Raw genomic sequence first — 16,441 nt, forward strand, 5'->3', positions numbered from 1 at the left:
TGGTGGGCGACTAGTCCGCGTTAGACGGTGAGCGGAACACCCAAGATGCCAGAGGGTCGGGGGTCAGGGGAACAGACAGTGCAGAGGCCCAGAGCTCGGGAGGGAACGCGCGAAGGTCGGCCCCCGGAGCTGCCTCGGGCGAAGACGGAGAGCTTTCGGCACCAGGGTCCCACATGTAGGGGATGGGAGAGGGCGTCGGGGGTGGGCACTGACTGCCCGGAGCAAGGAAAGTCAGCGGACAGGTTTCGAAGCCAAGGGAAGTCGCTGGGTGTGCTTTCGCCGTGGCGGCGGGCCGGGAGGCCCGGGAGGGCGGAGGGCCTGCGGGCACCGAGCACTACTCCAGCGACACAGGACAACGCCCCCAGGGCTCCCGGGTCCCTTCATTCTTTTTCAGACCCAAGAGCTTAAGAGCTGGATCTCCTGCTGCAGCCGCGCAGCGAGAGAACGACGGCCCTGCTAATCTATTTGGGGGTTTTGTTGTTGTTGTTGCTGTTGTTGTTCTTTTTTTTTTTTTAAGTAGAAATCGACTTTCAACCACGGGGTAACAAGGCAAAGAGGGAAAGAAAACGAAACGCCAAAGAAGCCGCCGCTACCTCCCCGCCCCCACCCCGGGGCGGCCGGGATGGGAGCCCAGAGTCGCGTTCCGGACCCGCTGCTTTTTCTGTCGGGAAACACTGAGCCAGGAAGAAGATGGTCGGTCCCATCTCCAAATCCCGGGCCCAAGGTGGTGGCGAAGAAACCCACGGCCTCGACTCGTCATCGCGGCCCCGTCACCCCCAAGCCCGGGTCAAGGCCCGTGTCCCAGACCTGAGCTGAGGCGTCCTCTCCCGACAGCGCCACCGCGTGGGCTGCGGCCCGAACCTGCGGCGCCGGTTCAGTCCGCTGCGTCCCGGAGCCGGCCTTACACGTCGCCCCAAGTCCTCGGGTTCAGAACGCGGCGGGGCAGGGGCAGGTCCCCGGCCCCGGGCACAACCGGACCACCCAACACAAAAACGCGGCCGGCAGACAGAACACCGGCGCCCTCAGTTTGCCCCAACTCCTTTTAATGAAAAGTACACCTGGAAAGCCCAGGCCGCGGCGCCCCACCCGAACCCCAAACTCCAGGCAGGCCGGCCCGCGTCGTGAAATCCGCGCCCACCCCTAGCTGGGGCGAGCGAGCCCAGGAAGCCGAATCCGAGGCAGCCCAAGGCCAAGCGGCTCCAGGAGCGTTTCGCGGCTCTGGGCCCACGCCGGTCTCGAACCGCGCCAGAGAGAGCGAGAGCGCTTGCTGCGAGACCCAAGGTCCCAGGCACTTACTGGGACCGAGGACCAAGCGGGTGTCGGTCTATCCGGCGGCCCAAAGCCGTCCGGAGTGGCGTGGAACCTGGAGGGCTTTCTGGGCTGGCAACTCGCCAGTTCTCTCGGTCTCACGAACCCCAAAGCCCACTCTCTCAGTCCGGCAAGGCTTGACCCTCGGGCTAAGGCCCAGGCAGCGTTAGTGTCCTGGGGCTCTGTTCACAGTGCCCTGGGGCTCGGTTCTTCCCCACCCCGCGATGCCTTGCCTCCGAGCCCAGAGGCTAAGCCCCGCCGAACCGGGCATCACCTGGCGCTGCCCGGACGCTACGTCAGGACTCCAGAGCCACCACGTCGGGCTTAGAGGACTTTAGTGGGTAGGCTGGGGCTTATCTTAAATTCAATTGTTCCCCGTGCGCGCGCTAGTGCGCACACACACGCACAGACGTTTTGAGACTGTCAGTTATGGAAAGGGACAACGACGCAAAGGTGGAAATTCACCTGGTCCCCACCCTGTTACAAAGCTCCCAGCCCCACACAAAAGAGGAGCGAACCCTGGACGCCCAAGCGGCCGCTCGGGAGGCGTCCAGAAGCTGCACTCTCGCGGGGCGCCCGGCCAGCCGCGCCAGTTCGCGCGCTCCAGCCCCGGCCGGTGCCCAGCGGCGCCCTAGGGAAGCTGCGCCGGCCTGCTGAGTTCCGGGGCTGGGCGTCCGCCTGGCCTGCTCATCCACGCCTCATCACCTGTCTCTGAATTCTAATTTCTGAAATCTAATCCCCGTAGGCCACGCGGAGCTGTCTCCAAGCGGGCCCGGCCCGGCACCCCTGCCAAGTGGCTCACCTCTGCTTACGGCGCCTGCCTTTACACCCGGTGCCAAGGACCGAGCGAGTGGCGGCAGGTCAGGGCGCAAACGCCGTCTGCTCTCCTCCAGGAGTAGACAGCGGGAGCCTGCGGCGTCGCTCGTCCGGCCCTGGGGCTGATTTAAATAACTAATAAGCTCAGAGACATTTTACAAGGGGAACTTTTCCTTTTAGTATCAATAAAGCCTAGTAATTGGGTTTGTTGGTTACCTAAGCTCGAGTTGCCCAGTCTCTCTCTCTCTCTCTCTCTCTCCTTCTTACTCTCTCTTTCCCTCTCTCTCTCTCTCTCTCTCTTATTCAGAAGCAACGTTTTAAAAAACCGGCAACTGTGGGTGCGTTTGTGTCGGGTGTGCGAGTGTGTGAAAGAAGTTGTTTCAAAAGTCCTTTTCCTGGAGAACAATCATCATTGTCGTTCTATGGTGAAGAGTTTTGAAAGGTGAACTGTTGTTATTTCAGAGGAGGAAAATGTTAACAACAATTCAAGTCTCACAATACACGTATAATATAAGAAGGGCAGGGGTCCTTAAGATTTTTCCCTTTGAATGTGACAAAGACTTTTGCAGTGCTTCCGTAATAGTTTGCATTTTAATTAAGTCTCTCTACATTTTAACTTCAACTCCTAGATTGTAATGATATCTGTTGTTTTCAGTAAAGACTTCTATACTATAATGCCATCTAATTTTTTGTTTTGATTTTCTAATCTTTTTGAAAGCATATTCTTAGTCATAAGGAATTTTTCCACCTGGGAACAAGTCTCAATTTAAAAATATAAAAGACCTTTCATGAATAACTGCAAATAGCCCATTCGTTAGTGTCCACAGAGGTGTTGGCGCCTACACAAAATCTCGGAAATCTAAAGGCAATCTAAGCATGTTTCTCTACAATCACAGCAATATATATATTTCATCACTGTTGTATGGAAGTAAAAAAGTATTTTAAAATACTTTAAAGAAAAGTGTTATGCTAAAATTTACCTGAACTTAAATTCCCCACTAGATACAACATAGCTAGTGCCCACCAACGTCAGCCTAAACGAAATGAAGAGTACTGCTGAACCAGATTATTGTTGAGGTCATAAGCTATTCAATGAAAAGCAAAGAGAATTCATGTTTGCAAACCAGGTTGGGGGGAGGGGAAAACCGGCTTCTGAAGTTCCAAGGAACACACCCCAACCTGTTCGCTCACACCTTCAGTGTTTACATACTGTGGAGAACTTTTGCTTTCCACTTTTAGTTTAAAACTTGATGAGCTTTTCCTTAGCTCGGCTTGTTTTAGTCTGTGAGACCCAAAGTCAGCGGAAGGTAGCCTTCTGCCTTGTAACTTCCGGAGGACCAGAGTTACCTGGCGATAGACTCAGCCCTTTGAGCATTCCCAGCGGAGAGGGGCGTCTTACCGACTCTTCTCTGAGCCACCACTTCCCCAACCTCTCCTCCGCACCCGCAGGCTGAGGGCATCAGAGCACCCGACCCGCTTCTCCCTTCTCCAGATAATGCCCCAGTGTTGGTGCTTGCTGCAGAGGGAGCGAACCTTGAGCTGTGGGTGTATACACGCCATCCCCTGCTTTCCCAGAAGGTTACAGACAACTTTCCTTACCATCTGCTGTGGGCCAGCCTCCAGTTCCCGCCCATCCTCCCCAGTGTTGCCAACTCCAGTCTCTAAGTGCTCAGGGCACTCACAGGGGTGCTCCCTTGTCCCCCAAGCTGACCATATTAAGGAAGAACGTGTCCTCTTGGTGCAGTCCTCCGAGTGACAGGAAGTTGAAAACAGTGGCAGAGAAAGATGGAAGGATTAGCAAGGAAAGAGCAGGGCTGAGTAGGGTAATTTAGAACCTCAGCAATGGGCACCTCAGCCTGCCCCAAAAGCCCGGGGCCTCCCCTTCCCTCCCTGCCCTTCCACTCAGGTCCACCTTGGGCTGCGGGTTCCTGTCAGAGCTGCTCTGTGAACTCAAGTGGTCCCTAGGATTTTAAGTACCCCCTTACCCCCGCCATTACCTCCCTGCCATCCTATGTTTTGGTTGCAGTTAACCTGTTTTCTGAAGCTGTGGAAACTCCACTCTTACTCTTTTTCTCTTTGACTCATTCACGCTCCTTTTAAAAAAAGAGCATCCCCCCAAGCCAGGCTTCTGCCAGACCCCATGCGACCTCCCAGAGCTCTATGTGCAAGAGGAGAAGTGATTTGTCTGTTTATAACAGGTTTAATTAAGATAGTTATGTGCCATGAACTCTTTGGGCCCCAGTCAATGCATTTTGATTTGGAAAGTCAAATAGAATCACATCTTGCACTCGTGGGGCCCCAGCTTGCCACCCAGGCTGGGGACAGACAGTGTTGTCTGCCTACACCAGCCTCACTGGACTTGGATGAGTCCCCTGCAGAGCTTGCCACCCTGTTTGTCCCTGGTGACCTCCAGTCGGCTTTTCCGGCAAGATCGAGGCCTTCCTGGTAAGGATATGGAAAGCCGAGCTCCCGGAGCACTCCTGGTGGCCCTTGGCTAAGTAGCCAAGCGCCCAGCTTCTGCAGATCTGGCTTCCCAACTGCGGAAGAGCTTCTCCGGCCCCAGGCCTTAGTCCCCTGCCCTCCCTCACCCCAACCCTGCAGTTTTAGAGGCAGAGAAAGCTGGGGAGGCCAGTCTCTCCTTTTCCCCAGTTCTGCATCTAGTAACGTCCCCGCCCCCCAACTCTCAGACTGAGGTACTGGGTTGCAGCCGAAGCGTTTTTCTAATTTGTCGTCGTTGGAAACCTCAGACAACTGTAGTGTAAAACTTCAAGGGCTTCCAGGGATATGCTGACTTCAGGCATTCAATGGAAGGGGCGGGGGCGGGGTGAGGGTCGGGGACAGGGACGCCCAGGACAGACGTCCCAACGCGCTCTCTTGGACTTGCCGCCATCTGTAGCCCAGCTGCACACGCCCACGCACTCCTCCACCCTTCCCTCCCCTCTGCCCGGCCTTCGGAAGCATCCCCGCCACTTCTTCGGCCCTCGGAAAGGAAAGGGACCGATCGCGCCAAGGTCTCTCAGTCTCCTCCCAGAACACAAGAGCCAGCTCCGGGTTGCCTGAGGTGCTCCTTATGATGCCTTACGCACTGTGCGTACTTCTACTGCTCCTCTCCTCTCCTCTCCAGCCCCCGGGGCCAGCGCCCAAATCCCCATCACCCCACCACCCCTGCTGTTCTGACCGCCGGGAAGCTGCAGATCTGCCACTAACTGTATCATCCCATCTATAATGGCTCCTCTCGGTTTGCAGTAGATCTGGAATTTAACAAGGGTAACTTTATTATGTTAGGCTTTGGGGCGCTTGAAACATTCTGAGCATGCCCGCAGGAGGTCTCAGAGGAACTGTCCCGAAAGCTGCTGAGAGCAGCCACCTTCTCGACAGGCTCAGCTCTGGCAGGCTGCGCGCTGTGGCTCCAGGGACACCCCCCCTCCGACACCACGGCCTCCTGCAACCAGGATAGGAGGACTGGGTTGGAGAATTGAGTGCGTGTGTGTGTGTGGGGGGGGGGGGTCTTTTATTTGAGTTTAGTTTAGTTTGTCTTTACTTCTGTAGAGGGCTGATGCTGGCGCTAAAATTGGGCAGCAGTTGGCCCCAAAGTAACCTGCGACTCGCCCCTCTCCCGTGCGTCACGCAGCAGAGGGTGGCAGTTTGGCAGTAGCTCTGGGAACGCAGCCTGGCAGGGCGTTGGGCCTCGGCGTCCAACTGAGGCCCAGTAGCCCCGCTCGTGTGCGCCTCTTGCCTGGGGTGTTTGTGCATTCTTGGGGCTGTGAGGGCTGCTGGGCTGGTGCGGTCCCCAGCCTCGCACTGCCCTTCCGCGCGGGGCTCGAGTAAGGACGCAGTGAATGAATTCATGAAGCAGCTCCACGGCGGAGAGGTCTAAGGAATAGCCGCCCCGGTTAAATGGGCTGCGGGCAGCTGCGGCCGACTGCCCCCTCCCCTCCTCTGAGCAGGCGTGTGGTGGCCCGGGAGCCCCGCCAGCAGCCCCCGCCCATCAGGCGGAGCTCGGGCCCTGGCAATCTCTGCACTTTGTCATCACGCCCGAGTATTTGACATTCGCAATTATCTGCAAATACCCTGATCGGTTTGTATATGAAACACTTTTTTTCCTGCCTAAAGGTTGGAATCTGGTAAGTTTCAGACAAGTGTTTGCGGGGTGGGGGGCGGGGAAGGTGACCCGGGGGAACGCGGGGGACCGGCCCGGTGAACCCTACTCGGCGAGGTGGGCGACAAGAAGGGACCGGGCTGCGTGCCGCCCCCTCCTCTCTCCGCCCTGCTCAGAGGAGAGGTCGCTCGGAGGTAAGGAAGGGCCCAGGCCGCGACCCTTGGGTCCTCCTCTGAAAGGAGCGCCCCCTAATCCCTGCGAGGGGGAGCAGAGATCCCACCAGAGGCAAGGCCCCGAGGTTAATCCTCTTGATAACCGGAAAGGGCGCTGCCCGGCCTGGTTGCCGTCACCGAAAATGTCAGTCACCTGCTCTCGACCCCGCCGCAGATTTACCTGCTCAGAGAGCCATCCCAGAGAGCCCTCCGCTCCGAGCTGTTCCCCGCGCGAGCAGTCTAGGGGAAGTAAACGGCGTCCTCGTTCAAAAGAAACGGATGTTCCTCTGACCCTCCTCCATCCCTAGACGGTTCCTAAATCCAAGAGGGCAGTGCCAGCCCCGGGATCGCTCACCACTCCTACATCGCAGCTTCTGGCTACCTGCCTATTGCACAGCCCGTCTACGAAAAGAAAAAAGGGAGAAGTGGTGGGGTGGGTGGGAGGCGGGGGAGGATAAAGGAGCGAGATTACTTGTCTGATTCATCTGCTACCTTAGGAACCTGATCCTGGCCCCTGGCTGAGCCTAGGGGCCTCCAGCCCAGAGACTGGGAGGTCAGACAGTGCTCTGGAGAGGCGCACACAGCCTCCCCTCCCCACCCACCCCGGGGCTCGAGTTTTACTCGCCAACTAGCCGAGCTCCTTTGCAAGGGGGTATATCAGCAACTTCAGAAACACCAAACCCTTCAGGGAAGCCCCCTCCCCAAGCACTTAGTTTTCGGCTCTGCTGTAGACACTGGACTGAGCTGCCTTTCACATATACTACATTTTCGGCGAAAGTGGGGGCAGGAGCAGGTTGGAGAAAGGTGTGTGCGTGCGCGCGCGCGTGTTTTGGGGGGGGTGGGTGGATATTGCAAGACCTTCAAGAAAAACTGGGAAGGGAGGGGAGTTTAGAAAGTCAGTCTCTGTAACAGCACAACCACCATATCGCTGGCTTATTCTGAAAAGGAAGAGGAAGCAGGCGGGAAACGAATCCTTTCCTCCTCCCCGCCAGCTCCCTCCCAGCGCCCTCAGCCTAGGCGCCCGGGCAGAGAACCGGGCGTGTGCTGGAGAGCATCAGCTCTCCCCGCTCCGGCTCAGCCAGGTGGGCAAGAAAGCGCGGGCGGCTGGAGAAGGTCGTCACAGTCTCCTGCGGCACCCTTGACCCACGAAACCTCCCTGCAGCTAAAGCCGTTGAGGCGACTTCTCCACTCACAGGTCGAAGCCCCTGCCTGAGACTTCCCGGGAAGCAGCCCGCAGTGCCCGGAGCTCGGGCTTCCTTTCCCTAGACTCCCTGGAGCTTGGTCTGCGGTATGAGTCCGGCTGCAGACACCCACCCGGGCTCTTAGATTAGGCCCCGCCTCGGCCGAGGATGCCTAGGAGGCCTCTGGCTGCTCCGAGACTGCCGGGTTCTTGCCTGGGGTGGGGGGGAGGGGGGTGCGACCTCAGGAACCCCGGGCGCGGTCTGGTGACATCCACTGCGCCTCGCGCTACCTCCAGGGCTGCCCTCGGCCTGAGGAGAAGGAGGCAAGGGCAAGATGCCCCGTGGTAGGTCGTCTTAGCCTACATAAAATGCCTCAAGGATTGGGCTAGGCTTTGCAAATTCGGCTTCCCTGGTGACCAATCTTCAAGATTCGGTTCTCGACCCACCCACCTCGCACGTGGATTCCCACGGCAGCTCTCAGACAGAACTGATGGCTGTTCTGGCCCAGCAGAGTGTGCATCGCTCAAATCTGCGCGCCCAAAATGCACCCTAGTCTGAGCTCCAGCACCGCGCGCTCCTAAACGAGCTGGGGGCCCCCGAGCACGTGCAAGCATTCTCCCACTTTGAAATCAATTCGCCCTCTTGTCTTTCACTCCAGACGGCTTTGCCTTCGGGGCACTGCTAGGACCCAAGACCCGGGAGAGAAGTCCCGAAGGAGAAGCCGAGGCCTGGAGCTTGGGAACTCCTCTGCTCACCTGAACTTGAGACATTCGAAGGCCCCAGTGAACTATCGGTTGTATCAGAGCCTAGGAGTGCAAGGTAGCTGCGCCCCGGCCGAGGCCCTCGATCCTGGAGGCCGGGTCTCCGAGGGCATCCGGAGCCGAGGTGGGATGTCCTGACTACCTGCAGCGCGCACGGATCGCAGGCCGGAGAAAAGGGCGCCATGTAACGGGGATGGTCGGCTACCTCTCCAGGGATCGGCCCTGACTTGTTAGTAACTTAAGCGCCTCTGAACTCGGGGACCGCGTGTTGGGGCAGCTCCCTGCACACGCACACACACACTCACACGCACACACACACACACACACGCACGCATGCACCTCCTTCCTTTGCCTCGCATCTTTCCCTCCACTCTCCTGTCTTACCCCTACCCTCACCCCCGCCCAACCGCGGCCACACCACTTAGAGGCGCGCGGCAGCCACTCGGTTTAAGGAGCCGTCGTTTCAGATGTTTATTCATAGCTAAGTGCTTATGCAGGAAAATGCTCGTCACCCGGACCGAACGCTTCCGCCCTGCGCTGGCGGACCTCGCCGGCGGCAGCTCATGGATCCCACCCGCGAAGCCACGAAGGAACGGGCTTCGGGGAGGCGGCTTTGCCACCCTGCGCTCAGCCACCGGCGCTGCTCCGGATTCCCGGTAGGGGGAGCCGCCTCAGGCGCTAGGCCAGCTCGGGTCCAGGCCTCAAGCTGGCCCTGCCGCCGGCGGCAAACGGAACGCGGAGCGCGTGTGGCCGCCTCACCTGCTCTCCAGGTGCGAGCTGCCAGTAGAGAAGGGATCACAGGGCCAAGCCCACTAATTCCCGGTTGCTGCATAGCGAAGAACATAGGCGAGACCGAAGTATATTCTTTAGATCCAGATGTAGTTAAATAACTTTGTAGGTGACGAGATTACCACCTTTGCCCATATCCAATGGGACATATATTCGTTATATAGATTTCACCCCCATCTCCCACACCCCCCCCCCGCCCCCAGTGGTTAAGGACTGTCCTTAGTTCCACAAATTTTGAGGTGATCTAATCCCTTCTCACTGTGTTTCCAAGTCCTTTATTTCCGGGAGCTTTAGATGGTCCCAGCACAAACTAGTAGCTCAGAGGAGACCTGCTGGCTTTGCTGTAGTAGTCTCACAACAGACTCTCTTTCTTTCTGACTCCATATGCTTAAGCAAGGGTTTGGAAGCTTTCATTTTAAGATATGACCAATGTTTAGAGAACAACCCTATTCCAGGGTCAAGAGGAAAGCAGTTAGCTGGACTGTTAGCCCACAGACCACCACACTGTGCCCAGTGTGGCCGCACAGGAGTGCTGAGGGACCAAAGACTTCCTGGTCAATACTCCCACAGATAAAAGCCTGCAAGCTCTCCAATACAAAATCCAGCCTTCCCCCAGGAACTCACAACTACCTTCTAAGAGCTCTCCTAATGCTAAGTCATCAAAGTCTCTTCGGGGAACCACAAACACAAAGAATTTCACACTTGGAAGCAAACTTAAAGACCATCTATTCTTACAGTTGTAGTTTGCTGGTGAGGAACTTGAGCTGAATACAGGCAAAGAATCACACGCCAGGTGGGAAAGCCCAAATGCCCCAAAGTCGCCTCTTCTGACCCTCAGTCCAGTACAGTTTGACTATGGGGCTTTAGATATGCACTTTACGGTGGTTATTATCCTTGTAATTATTATGTTCCCACATATTTTAGGGTTCTTAGTAAGGCATACTCCTTTAATAATATATTGATAATAAAATCTTCAAGGTCTGTGTGAAAAGAGTATTGGCTCAAAGGGAGGAAATTTTAGAAATGAAGTTACATATAGCATTGAAGCATTTGGGGGAAAGACTAAACAAAAATAGTATTGTTTTATCCCAATTTAAGAACATTGGATATGTGCAAATATGTGTCTGAATGAACAAAACAGAACAAAAAATGTGGGATTCCTGGTATTATAAACGCATTCTTTCAAGTTGTATAGTTTTTCTCCAAAAATCAGAGCTAATTTAGTGCATTTAAGTGTTTGTTTATAGATTTGTAAATGTTAAATTCTGGTGTCATTTTTAAGGACCAAGAGGAAAGAATACATACATTTCTAAAATCAGATTTGAAAAAAAATAAAAATCTAATTACTAAAAAGTTGATTTAGCCACAGTAGGGACATTTCTTGAATGAAATATTATCAGATAAGCCTAGAAAACATTCCCAACTATTTTTGTAATAAACCCTGAGATATAAATGATATTTTATCATTCTCTCCATAATTACCCTCTGATTAATTTTTGATAAGGTCAGCACAAAAATAATTATTTACAAGGACACTCCACTATTCCTATTTTGTATCTGATTCACAAAGGCAAAGAGATACATTATCAAATGGAAATGTCTCAGTCTCTTTCCATAACTAACATCTGATCTTTAGCAAATGGCATTGTTATGTCACTGAAATGGGTATTGGACAAGGTACCAATTGATTTATTGATTTCCCTTCTTCAAAGTCCTTTGGGAATTGGGGAGAAGAAGGAAAAGCATAGGTTGGCTGAGATGTGCGATACTTATTCTATCATACACATACAAAAATTATATTTGGCTGATAAAATTGATAATTCAGAAGCACTGCTTATAGAAATTCATAATGGAATGACACTAAGGCAACTCAGCTCATCAACCTGCTTACCCCCCAACCCAGTCATTTGCCCTTCCCATTTCAGTCTTTTAGAAGTTAAAAAGCACCAAGTTTTCAGTTAGCCTACACACAACAATGGCAACAAGAGAAAAAGAGGAGGTTCTCTGGGAAGGGAACAGAATAGACACGTTTGCTTTCAAACACACAATCCCGTTAGCCCTGCTCTAGGGCCCTGTAAGCTCTGTTGTATCCCTGAAGACTGACACTTGCTGTGGATCTCACAAGGGGTCTTCATGGTCCGTCGGCTGGAGTGACTTCCCACCTGGGGGGTCTGAGAGATTCCTGTGGCCTAAACCTGTGATGGTTCACAGCAGACTCATGGCAAAAGAATATAAGGCTGCTCTGATTATCGTTGGTTCTGTAGGAGAGGATTTCAAAGCCTGGCTCCTTTCAGCCTCAATCACTGAACCGGTTTTTGAGGAGAAAGACTTTAATCCGAGTCCTCTTAAAAATACCAACTAAACCGCCTGGAGAAACTCTACATTGTAACCTCTGCCTAGGAATTACCACACACAACAGTATCTACAGCAAAGCTGAAACTATACGAATAAAAACAAACCTCAGACTTCCTCTCCCTTGGCACTCCGTGTGGGTGAGCTGCGTTGAATAACAGGGAAGATTTACTCGAATGCATTCTAAACACAACTGCATATTACCTACTTTGTTTTTCCTGTTCCCTCCCCTACTCCAAGAAGAATTGAACCTCTTTGCCTTCCATAGCTTTCTATTCATTTAGCTCAATCCTCTGGGTTTAGCACCATGATCTAGGAAATCCCTTCCCACTAAGGTGAGTCCACGTTTCTCCACCTGTGTCTGTGGGAGTGGGTGGAAGTCTATGGTGAAGAGTTTCTCTCTCTCATTCCCCCAGCAGAGGGGTGAGCTTCCAGAACAGGTAATTCACTTTACCCTGGTCGTGCCCCCTCACCCTTCCTGGAGGCTAGACTCCAGGCATTCTCTTCTCAAAGAGACAGTGGATGGAGAGGCCTGTGAAGAAGAATCTGGAATACTGCCTGCACCTCTTTCCTCACCCAGAAGACTGGTGGTGAATAAGATGTTGGGTAGGGAGTATGATGGAAAGGAAAGGAGAACTCTGACCACCCTTAAGGAGGTTATGCCAGTGTGTGCTGGGAGCTGGTGCAGGAAAGAAGTCTCTTTTTAAAAAGATTAAACGTATTTAAACAATAGTATCCATCTTCCTGTAATGGTAACTTTAATGACTATGAAAAATTCTTAAAAATAATGTAAATATTGGGGGCAATGAAGCATTATGCTTCGGAATTTTAAACCTATAGTGTACATCAATTCTGTCATTGCCACTTAACTAGCAGTGTAAACCTGGGGAGGTTAACTTACCTCTCGGATCCTCATTTTTCATATCTGTCCAATGGGCATGATACTAATAGCTATCTCATAAAGCTGAGAGGATTAAATGAAATACTCTATGTAAGTTGCTTAAAACAGCTTTTAGAACATAGTAAAAACCTTGAGAATGTTTACTCTATTATTATGATGTGGGAATTCCTAATCCAATTGGCCTTCTCTCTTTCTCTCTTAATTCATACTGAAAAATTATTGAGTGAGCAAGGAGTTGAAGGTTAGATCACATTGTTCTCTTAGATCCAGTTTTTTTTTAAGACAAAATAATGCAAAGGACCTTATAGCACTTCATCACCAGTGAGATTTTTCTGAATTGTATTAAGCATCTGTCTAGAGCCTTTTCCTCAGCTGTTTTGTACTCTTTCTTCCCCTACACTGGAGGCTCCTCCGCTGGGCAAGACGGGCAGAGGTTAGCAGGACTTTCTTCCAAGAGGTCATTTCAGAGGACTGTGCTCAGGCAGGTAGAACTTATCATATGGCCTCAGAGTTGTGATATTATATTGGTTCAGGGTAAAGAAAAAGAAATGCAAGATTCTTTGATTCTTGCTACAGGGACACAGGGTGTCTTATCAAATGGTGAGAAGACCTAGGCTTACTATGAGAAACATCTCTCTGCATTAAATTTGCCCAGGCACCGGTGTTGTTTGTTTGCTGTTGACAAAGAAATAAAATATTGCCATTTCCCTATTACAGTCATCTGATTTTAGGGAACAAAATGGTTATACCTTGTTGGGTTAGGCGGTATTCTCCATCCAGTTTATAAATTCCTCTGCTGTTCTCACTGTGGTCAGATTTTTCTCTGGGTTGTGTTCTTTTAGCTACACTGAGGCCACCAGCAGCCCCAGAAGGGCACAATGACAAAGTAGAGACTTCAGGGGCAGCAAAACCAAATCAGAATTCTCTTCACTTACCTGGAAGACCAAGCACAAACCCGTGGGGGCCATGCTTGAAGCGGCCTCTCCAGCCTTTCGCAAAAGCAGAGCAGACTGTACGGGCTACCACCAAAGACCCACTTCTTCTGTCCTGTGGCTTTGTGTCTCTTTTCCTGAGGATTTCTCAAAGTCTACACACTAGGCCAAATCAGCTTGCGGCAGGTTGGTTAGACACCTGGCCTACCATTGCCTTTGACTTCAGATGTAAGTGTTCAAATGCAGAGTCGTGAGGCCCAGGAAGAGGCTTTCGGAGGGGAAACACCCAAGACGCTGTTCTGTATGGTTCTCTCTTTGATTCAATGTTTTGTCCTTTGTGAGCTCTGCCTAGATATCTACATCAGTTTGAAACATTCATAAAATAAAATTTCAATGACCTTCCAGACGGTGTGTTCACTCCCACAAACCAAACACAAATTGATTGCTTTTTACCAATCAATTCTCTACAGCAGCTTAAGGGCAGATACCACTAACACACGGGGAACCCTTGTCCCTGGATGAAACCCCTCAGGCTCTTTGGGGTGGGTTGGGTTATTATAAACTAAAGCCCAGCTATGGAGCCTGAGGTAGCAACTCTCACCCTTTGCCTCCCCTTCTGCATAACAGCCATTTGTTTTTATTGTGCCTGTATTGTTTATATTTTCAGTCCTGGGGAAGGGAGAAGGAGAAGCAAAAGGGAATGGATCTGGAATGATGGCCACCAAACTGGATTGACCGAAAGGCTCAGGTCTCTGCTGACACTGGGGACTTCAAAACCCAGGACTCAGAGCCACATCAGTTCAACAAATATACTGAGAAGCTACTGGTTCGTACATTCCATTGTTCAGCTATCTTCTATCTCAAGGAATAATTGAAACAACTTCAAAAATAAGAGCTATGAATGTTACTAGATGCTTTACATGTATTATCTCATTTAATCCTTAAAACAATACTGTTAGATAGGTACTATTATCATCCACATTTCACTTTCAAAAGTGAGTTCAGAGAAGTTACATAACTGTCACAAGGTCACACTGCTAATTAGGAGTGGTTTTAATGAGTAGATCTGAGCTACTTAGACTCTCTATCTGGTTCCATCATCAGCCTAACAGTGAAGAGTCAGAGATGAGTTTTTATGCAGGTGACCTTTTTTAAAGGCACCATTTACCAATCTTTTGGAAGGGTGTTTTCAGGTCAGGAAATAGGCAGGCATTTTAAAAAATACAACGTGAATATCCTCTAAGAACTGATAATCTAAGACTAACTGTTAATAGAACCATATCCTGCTTGACCATGCAGATCATGGACAAAATATATGGGTAAGCAAACAGATTTTATATCCAAATGTACACTGACACAAAAACTCCTGTTTTTGAGTGACAATTGCAGAAGAGTAGCCTCTTTGGAAATTCAGGCTTAGAGGACGTGTGATCACTGAGGGCATTTAAAGCCTGCCTCTTGGAGAAAGGGGTACCTCAGATGCTGATGGAACTGAGACAAATGAACAGACAGAGCTGTCCACAATGGCAGAGGCAGGAACTTGGTGTACACAGTGAGTTCCCAATCTGCTAAGGAACTCATCGGGGCAGTGGTCAGAAGAACAAACAAGTTACGTAGAGAGCGACTGGCTGGCAAGTCAGGGCAAAGGTGATGTCTCCCAAGGCCACACCGTCAGGTTGTTACTGATACCCCAAACTCCCCCATTAGCTTTTTACTCCTTTGTATTCTTGATTACCACCCCTATGAAATCCTCCTTCAAATATTTTGTAGGAAGTGGTCTGACACATGTTAAATCATTTAGCTAAGATGTGAATAAAGTTCTCAAAATATAATAATGTAATTATAAATGGATTACTTATTATGTATTTAGAATTATTCCAGATGGTGAGAGGAAAGCAAGGAATTTATAAGAACTCACCCTTGTCCTCAAAGAGAACTTGGAATTCACTTAGGGGACAAGATTCACGCACGTAAAATAGTTGGCAACAACGAAAACGGTATCATCAGTTTTCTAGGGGTGAGGTACAGACATAAATAAAATGTCAAAGAAGTGATACATAAGTTTTAGAATTAAAATAGCCCAGGAAGGTGAAATTTTAACTGGCTCTGGAAAGATGGCTAAAACTTAAGTGGGCTGAGAAGACAGGTTTTGACAGGAGCAGAAGCTGTGTGCCATGTAGAAAGTATAACAGCCTAGATTTGAAGAACTGAGAGAGAGTGTGTTTGGTAGCTAGGGTAGGACTATCTATGGAGGCCTCAAATAGTGCCCCAAAGGATACAGACTTGATGAAGAAGCAATGAGAGTCACAGTGGCTCCCAACTTCTCCTTCCCAATTTTTAAGGCATTTAAAACTGACTTTGTCTTCTCATTGTTACAGAAATCATACATGTTTATTGTAGAGGCTTTTAAAAGTACGTATAAGAAAAAGTCCAGCTCCGGAGAGAGAGACAGAGAGAGAGAGAGAGAGAGAGAGAGAGAAATATAAAAGAACCCTAATAATTCTGCTTGGTAAATTCTAAGGTAAAGAAGGCTCATCATGAAAAGGATTTTGGAGAATTATCATGGCAAGAATGTGCAGGATGGCTTTGAGGAACAAACGGCAAGTAGCAAGGAGACAAGTTAAACAGGATAACAAGCCTGTCACAGAATCCCGAGGGCCACCCCTAGAGCAGTGGCAGTGGGAATGGGGAGGAAAGGCTGAATTTGAGAGACCTTCCAGAGGAGGTCACCAGAAGGCATTCTTCTGATAACTGAAATGGCACAGCAAGTCCCCTGAGCCTACTGGAGTCCAGCCCCAGGGCATACCCTCCGGAATCCTTACCTGGATTTTCCCATCCCAATCATTTTCTTCCAGAGCCTGGATCACCCAGCATCTCACAAACTGGTCTGATCCTGGTTAGGTGGCCCCAAAGTAGGTCAAAAGGGTGCTAAAGTTCTAGAAATTATTATCTGCTTGAGAGAGATACTGGAAAATATTTTCCAGCATTTCAGAAAAATTTTTATGGACCCAGACTCTTGGAGTGGCCTCCAGAAGCCTTCTCCAGACTGAGCAGATGTAGAGGGTCTCTGGGTCAGCCATGTCTGGATGG

Source organism: Stenella coeruleoalba, assembly GCF_951394435.1.
Source record: "Stenella coeruleoalba genome assembly, chromosome: 6".
Taxonomy (NCBI): domain Eukaryota; kingdom Metazoa; phylum Chordata; class Mammalia; order Artiodactyla; family Delphinidae; genus Stenella; species Stenella coeruleoalba.